This window comes from Chiloscyllium plagiosum, unplaced genomic scaffold (genome assembly GCF_037043375.1).
Source record: "Chiloscyllium plagiosum isolate Xiang-an unplaced genomic scaffold, Cpla_swu_hap1 HiC_scaffold_39, whole genome shotgun sequence".
NCBI lineage: Eukaryota > Metazoa > Chordata > Chondrichthyes > Orectolobiformes > Hemiscylliidae > Chiloscyllium > Chiloscyllium plagiosum.
The window spans coordinates 80,280,735-80,289,082 of NW_028270177.1; the positions used below are offsets into that span (position 1 = coordinate 80,280,735).

Here is an 8,348-nt window from a genome sequence, read left to right on the forward strand (position 1 = left end):
ATTAACCTCGCAGTCTACTAACTAAACCACCTTTTTCTTATTTCATTCAAAAACATGTTAAAGGCGCAGCTGTTCGGACAAAATTTATGGACAAATTTCCTGTAAAGTCAAACAATCCAAAAATCTATTAATTTCTCATTTAGTTTTAGGAAATAAATTCTAATAATATCACTTTTGCTGTCTCCATCAACATCTGTGCGCTTGTGTGTGTATGTCTGTGTGACTGTATGTGCAAGTGTGTCTCTTTAAGTCGATATGTGTGCTTCTGTCTGTATGTGTCTTTGCACATCTCTCTGCATATGTGATTGTGTCTGAGTCTCTGTACGTATTTCCGTCTGTCACACACACAAAGAGACAGGCACAAAACACACACACACACACACACACACACACACACACACACACACACACACACACACACACACACACACACACACACACACACACACACACACACACACACACACACACACACACACTATCTGGAGGTTCTAGAGGCGGAACATCAGGCGTTTTTCCTCAAGGCGTTGGGTGGTGAGTGAGTGGTTATAGAGAAATTCCTGGTCCTGCATGTCCTCGGCAGATTCGGAGGGGGAATTCAATTCTCCCTCCGACAGTTGTTGTTTTGTATGTTGCTCCTGACCCATCAAAACACAGATCTGTGTGAATGCGCAAACAACCTCTCTCTATACATTTCACTCAAAATAATGTCAATAACAGGACGGATTAAAACAAAATGCAAACTGTGTTGAATGCTGGATTTAGGGAATCATGTTACTGTAGAGCCTTTACAATACTGAGATCAGGCTTTCGGCCCATCATTCACAAACCAGTCTGCACTCCCTCTTGAAACCTCTCCAATTACCCAGATCCCTGTCTGATTGAAGACTTTCTGTGTGGAGTTTGCACATTCTCCCCGTGTCTGCATGAGATTCCTCCGGGTGCTCCAGTTTCCTCGCACAGTCAAAAGATGCGCAGGTTAGGGTGGATTTGCGACACTCAATAGTCAATAGTGTCCAGGTGAGTGTTGGTTATATGGTTAGCGTCAACGTTTGTTTTATATCTGACTAAGAACTGCAGATGTTGCAGATCTGAGAGACAGCACAAAAATTGCTGGGAAACTCAGCAGGTCCGGCAGCATTTGTGAGGAGTGAACCTTTTGGATCCAGTGATTGCTCTTAAGGACTGGAGGCTTCTGATTCTGATGTTTTCAGACCTGTTGACGTTTGACAAGCAATTTCTTGTTTTGCTTTCAGCCCCAGTTCAGTTGGTGACTATCACGGCCTAGTTATGTGTGTTTCGGAAAAGGGAGGGCTTAGCTGCCAGCGCGGTGGTGGTGTAGTGGTGAGCACAGCTGCCTTCCAAGCAGTTGACCTGGGTTCGATTCCCGGCCATCGCAGTGTTGTGGCTCTCCCTGTGGTTTTACAAGGAAAAGTCTTGAGCACCAACGTTGCATTCTGTGGCGAAACGGATTTGTCAGGTTGCTTTAGGGTTTTCATGGCGATGGTTCCTGTAAATTGCCATGATAATCCGGGCAGCGTTGCTCGAAAGCTTTCCTCTCTGCTTCCCATTGCGTATTTGAATATTGTTCGCAACATAAGGTTCGTTTTGCTTTGTTCGAAAAGTGAGAGATTGCTATCGTCAGAAACCTTAAATAATTACAGAAGCCCTTGGAAATTCGGACCAGATTCAACAGCTTCTATCGTGGACAGGAAGGAAGTTTAAATGCATAAAATTTCTTCAAGGTTAAAATACATTCGCACCTCAAAACCATTTGGAAGCTTAAGAATTACAAACATCACATTATACCTTTTTCTCATCTGTTCAAGTTTCACAACATCATTCCGGGAGCAGGAAGGCCAGATTTGTGTAGTTTATGCAATGTTACGATATTCGAACTTTGGCTGGTTCGTAGTTAAATGATATTTCATTTTGTTAAGTTTTCTAATAGAGTTAGGTTAGTCCACACTTTGTTTTTTGTTTGTGTTACAACGATAGTGCGAAGAAAATTGTGTTTCGGTTCAAGCCTGGAAGTTTCACCAATTGAATTGCATTGCCGTACATTTGCCTTCAGGGGAAAAGAAAAAAGGATCTAGACCATCTTCTTAACTCATAGGAGTTTGATCTGGTTCAAAACCTCCTCAATTTCGGTCAATAAATGTTCCGACATTCCGCAACAATGATTTTCACAGATTAGAGGAGGATGCACAGACATCGTTATTAATTGTTATTACCTCGGACACGAGACGTTTGGGAATGATATTCCTCAGACCATCGACTGTCTGCTCAGCCAAGGTTAAAGGCCTGGAATCCGGCAAAATTGGGAACAATGCAATTCCCAGGAGACTGAGAGGTTACTAACAGAGCGGGAGGTGGAGAGTCGGGAGCAGAACGACAGGGACAGTCCTCTCTGATCACTGACAATTCAACGTTCGTAAATCCAGTGCCAGGAACGACTGCCTTTGGTCAGAATGACAAAATGTTATTATGGAAAATAAAGAGCATGAAAGCAAGGGAAGGCTTAAAGCATGAACCCCACTGGCGATCTATTGCAAGGGGTCTGTAGAATGCAGGATGAGATAAGAATAGTGGAATTCTCTCACACCAATTAGCAAAGAAAGGTTGACGCTGAAAGGTCTCGATGGTGAGATTAGATTACAGTTAGTAAAGTTAGGCTTCCTGTTAAGTATCATTATGACTCGATTGGGAACATAAATATTTGTGACATGACATTAAATATCTAATTAATAGTTAATAGAGTCAGCCTGATTGAGATTATTGACAATAAATGACTAATTATGACATCGGGAAAATATGAAGTAGCGTCTGGAATGAAAGCCCATTGTTGCGAAAGGTGAGATTAAATATTTAACCGTCACATGAGAATAACGTTAAGTAGAATGAACAATTCTAGAGATGTTGGAACTAACATCACTGGTTTATTGTGTTGCGAGTGTGAGGTACTTTGATTAAAATATTTAGACATGCTGATAAGCAAACAAAGTATGGGAAAAATTTATAAAAAACCATGGACAATGAAGTTCGAGAGCATTCGAGAATCTGCTTTCTCGGTGTCACGGTTTTTCGTTTGCAAATAATAGACCGACTTCTTGAAGAACACTCTACATCTCCTGGTGATTCTCTATACTTTTTCCACGACAAAACTCAGCAGGTCTGGCAGCATCGTGACAATAGAGAATCGTGGACAATACTTAACAACTTCATCAGAACTCAATAATCTCCCACAGGTACTGCCAAATCAGATAGTTTTGTCAGCAGTTTCTGATTTTGTTTCAGATTCCCAGAGTCCACAGTTCATTACATTAACCTTTAAACCATTGCAGAAAGTTCTTTGTGGTTCTTCTAACGGAAATTTTCCGTTTGAGGAACATTTTCCTGCCCCCATTTGAAACAAGAAACACTGCAGCAGAGAAAACAGATGCTTTAACAACAAGGATCGCTGTCGCCATTGGAGGTCTTGAACCACCAGCCTTTCATTTAACAGTCTAATACGCTGAAACTTCCAACCTAAAACCTTGCCCGAACATCTAAAGCAGGCTGTGACAGACTTCAGTCTGTCCTTCCCAGACCGAGAAGTGCCCTCTTATCAGTTTTATCAGTTCCCATGCCTCCATAACATTCATTATGGAGGCATGGGAACAGTCTTATCCCATCCACGACAGACACACCCATGTCACTGAGCACCAGCTCTCCTCCAACTGGGACCACCTCCCTTCAAGCCTTCTTGTCCCTTGTGTGGTCGTGAGTTTTTTCATTGTCCTGGAGTCGAGATGAGGTTTGTATTTGTCATGTAGGGGAACGAGAATTATTTCAATGTCTCAGATCAGTTCATGTCCCGAGAACATCAAAGTTAATGGTCTGTCCTCTTAAAGATGGGGAAGCTCTCTTGACTGTCTCTGCTCATTCGGGCAGTTCACCCTTCTTCATTCTCCTTGGATTTCACTTCTCACAGAGTTTCTGAAGATTCACAATGTTGGAGACTGGGTTATAAGGTTTGCCTCTTTAACATTTTTCCACCTGCCAATTGATAATATTTTCCCAAAATCTCTTTAACACTCCTCTGTCTTTCACCATGTCCATGGTCGAGATTTCCTGGCATTTGGAGAGTTTCCCGAGGTTTTCTTTGGAGCCAAGAGACTAAACTGAAGATGTTCTGCAGCTGTTTATCTTGATGGGGGAGGGTGCGGTGGGGATTGGCACATTGACGATCAGGAGGAAGTATTGTCACTGAACAGGGTCAGTGTCCAGAGGACTGTGATTGAAGGAACTTAATGAAATGCAGCACTTGTGCACAGTAAATTCACAGAATACTGCAGAAAACCGACGGATCGTGCAGTACTTGTGGAAAGAGAAACAGAGATAATATTTTGAGAGTGATATATTTGTGATCAAGCACTCGACTTTCTAGCGCACGACACGGCCAGCGAAATTACAGACAATGAAGCGTTTTTGAAGAAAATCCAGGTCTATTTGTTCATTCAAAAGTCAACAAAGACAATCCTGCAAATACTCAGAGCTGGCACTGGACAGGGCAGACCGATCTTGAGGTTTTTTTTTTCTGCTATGATATACACCTGGGATAATGTGGCACCAGAAGGACTCCTCACAGCGGAAGGGACCAATTATGTAAGACTTAGGTGTGGGGGATATTTTCTCTTTCAGAGGGTAGCAAATCTGTGACGTTGTTTGCAACAGAGGGTTGTCAAGGCTGCATACATGCAAGGCTGAGAAAGATAGACATTTGGCCACTTCGGGAATCTAGGGCCACAGAGATGAGGCCGAAAGGTAATTTGAAGATTAACCAAATCAACCGTGATCTCATTGAAACTTTTCGCTGACTTGATGGGTTAAATTGCTTCCATCTGCTCTAATGTCTTTGTTGTCATTTCTAAAATGTGAACCGCCATTGCAAATTAAGAAAAGCAGAAAGTTTAGAAGAGATGATTACAGTGAAACTGAGTCAACATTATTTTTGAAAGGAAAAACACACGATGACAATCTGACAGATTTCTTTGGTAGCATGACCTGTAGACTTGGTGAAGGACGATGCTCAGTAAAGTTCATTTGAATTTTAGCAAGCAATCAATAAGGGGCTATATAAAAGTCCGTTGCACAATAAAGGAGTTCTCGGTGTTGGGTCATAAAGCAGCATTGTCTGTCCATTGTCTATTTAACAGAAATCACCGAATCGACATTAATGAGCATTTTTCAAGTTGGAAAGATATATTTCGTGAAATCCAGACTGGTCAGTCATCGGATTTAATGTTTTATCTGACCGAATGACTTGGAGGAAGTGGCAGAGTGAAATCCTGCGATACACAATAGGTGGGTGAGCCGTCAGTAACAGGGGTGGGGTGGGGCAGGTTAGTGAGGTTTTCGTGTGGCTGAGATGTGATCTGGTCGAACGAGGAATTCAAACGACCACAGAACAGAGAGCTGGTTGATCCAGGAACTCACTCCCATCTTCTGTTTCAGTACCAACAAAAGAAATTGCGGGAAAATCTCAGCAGGTCTGGTAGCATCTTGGAAAAGAAAATAGAGTTAAGACTTCAAGACCAGTGACACTTCTTTCTCCATGTCCATCTCCCTCTGCCTTACACACCCTTCCTTTTTATTGAATATCTCCTGACTTCCAACTTTATACTCAGATCCTCTTTTATTACTTCGTCTCCAAACATTTTCCCAGTCTCTAAACTTACATCAGACGTACTCCATCTCTCACCTCACCCAGTTATGACCGGAGGACTTCGAACTGAAAAAAAAAACTCTGTTTCTATTTCCTTAGATTCCGGATGGCCAGGGACCAGAAGGCATCGGTGGACAGTTAGAGCATTCAGCCCATCTAGTCTGCCCGACCATTCGATCATGGCTGATATCTTTCCCAACCCAATACTCCAGACTTCTTTCTGTGACACTAAGCTCCCTTGAATTCTGGATCCAGTCTATTTCCCAGAATGGGTCTGAATCCGCCCCAACCTTCTCCACATCTGCTGGCAGCTGTTACACCGTGTGTGTGTGTGATCGAACACAGTTTCAGTCCCACACAGCAAACCCGGTCTGTTCGGAGAAAAGCAATACCCGCTGCGGGACAGATATATGGGTCTCTTGCCCCAATTGTTTTTCTGCGAGGGAGTAGTTAGCTCCTTCACCACTCACGGCAAAGACTGGTGCTCCAAAATGTGGGGAGATAGAAAATAGGTACAAAAGTTTGGACAGGTTAGGTTAAGGGTTATTGTCAGCATCAGTGGAGTCCCTGCTTCAGAGTCTGAGTTTGAATCGCACAGACCTGGATCCAATTCGCGTTCAGGAAATAAAGATTTATTTCTCTTCTTTTGGTTTATCTGAATGAAAACTATTTCCTGCTTCCACACAGAGCACAGACGCGGATCTGCCAGAATCAATCCAGTGATTGATTGCCTCCAACTAGAAGGATCATTGCGGCAGATACACGAGACACCTCTCACCGCAAATCGCCTCGAAGAATCTCGCCTTTCTCAGCTGAAACTATCTCACTGTTCCTTCAATGTCGTTTGTTTTAATTCTTGGAACTCCCTCCCTAGCAACATCATGGATGCATCTCTGTGCTGAGTATTTCCACGGTTCTGTGAAGTAACTTACTATCGCAAGCTCTGGAGTAATTATGGATGAACAGTGAAGCTGATCCCAAACAGTGACGTGCATACTCCAGAAATTCGTTTCAAACGGCTGCAATTTCGAAGTGGAAATCCGAAAGTGTTCGGGAACAAGTGAGAAGTTTCGAAGGGGGAGTCGGATAAAGTAAAAGTCAATGATGACTGGGAGACATGAGGCAAGAATTGAGTGAGATGCTGTTGGTGCAAGGCTCAATGTCAGTGCTAATGGGTTAGCCCTTACTTCCCACTGTTAACACCGACTCACACACCACTCCTGGTAAATTCACCACAATTACCCTGATCTTTTGGTATGAGGTTCCCTCTGTGCATATTCACGCGTTTTATCGGCCCCGAGAGGATGAACGCATCCTCTTTATCCTGTCAGATTACAGAGGGGAAGGCAATAGTTTGAAAGCAAACAAGAAGAGATTGCCCCTTTCGGTGCATTTTCAGTGAAGCAAGACGAGCTGTGAACTGTTCTTTCCTGCACAGCTTTATTACTGCAAGGAAGTCCGAGTTACTGTGATCAAATAGTTAATTAAATGCACATATGGATTTGAAGAACACCATATGTGGCTTCGTCAGTTAAAGCACCTGGTAATAACCAGGCGAGTATGGTGTCAAATGCTCTGAAATGTTCCGTACATTGAAAGTTCATTACATAAACTTATTGTAAAAGCCGTGTTGTTGATCCAATATCGCGACAGTGACGGCTCAGCATGCTTCTTGTGTTTGAGCTCAGCCCGTTGTTATTTGGTGATACCAAGCCCTGCCGCCTGCTGTGGACCCATTAGTCAATGTTCTATCCTGCTCATCAACGCCGAGATTCTGTACTCTGTTCACCAATGATCTCTCCATCTCTTCTACTTTTAGTCTCTCGCGGTCACAGCAAGTCTTTTTTTAAATAATGAAGTGAGGCAGGAGACACTGCAGACTTGCCAGGAAATGTTGTGGTAATAACGCATCCATTGCGAGATGATAGCGCTCATTGTCTGCTGTCACCATTCATTAATTTTAGGCAAACTGCAATGACGTCATTGAAATCCTAAAGTGGAGAGAAACTGCTTTTCTTCTGGTCGGTTATGAATTCTAATTACAATTGTAAATGATCATATTTTGAGTGAAGAAATGTCACCTGACCTCAGAGCTAAGTGACAGAGATATTACCTGGAGACTGTGAGCCCAGTTCTACACACTCTGGCCGGGGCGGGTTGGGGGTGGGGCAGGTTGGGGGGGAGGCGGAGAAAGACACGAAACAGGTATTATCTCAAACTGTCACCGAATTTCAGACTTTTCCAAGAGAAGGAATAGAAATTGAGGGATATTGACAGACAGAGAGTGGGAGAATGTAGAAGAGAGTGAGGTGGTACAGAGAGACAAAGGGAGACACATACATAAGCATACGAAGGTAGACATTGAAAACAGAAGCTCTCCATTCAACGTTGTTGCTCATGGACACAAAGGACAAGATAAAGGCAATGAGTCAGGCCAGACTTTCACGAACTCAGGAGAACCGCAACAGCATTACAGCCGATATGACATTTTTCATTTTACAGATGACGTATGTCAGCTAATGAGAGATTCTGATATGTATGCTGATTCGTGAAGTGAAACTGGCAATTACCCAGGAATTAAAACAATAAAATGCACAAGTTACCTGATTCTGTCGATATGAAAAATTAAATCTTTTTGTCT

At 42.9% G+C, this 8,348-nt stretch overlaps 1 non-coding gene across 1 annotated transcript; it reads left to right on the forward strand.

Annotated features, from left to right (window-relative positions):
- The first annotated feature begins 1,327 nt into the window (after positions 1–1,327).
- Positions 1,328–1,399, forward strand: trnag-ucc (transfer RNA glycine (anticodon UCC)). Its single transcript has one exon. It is a non-coding gene; the product is annotated as a tRNA-Gly (tRNA).
- The last annotated feature ends 6,949 nt before the right edge of the window (positions 1,400–8,348 follow it).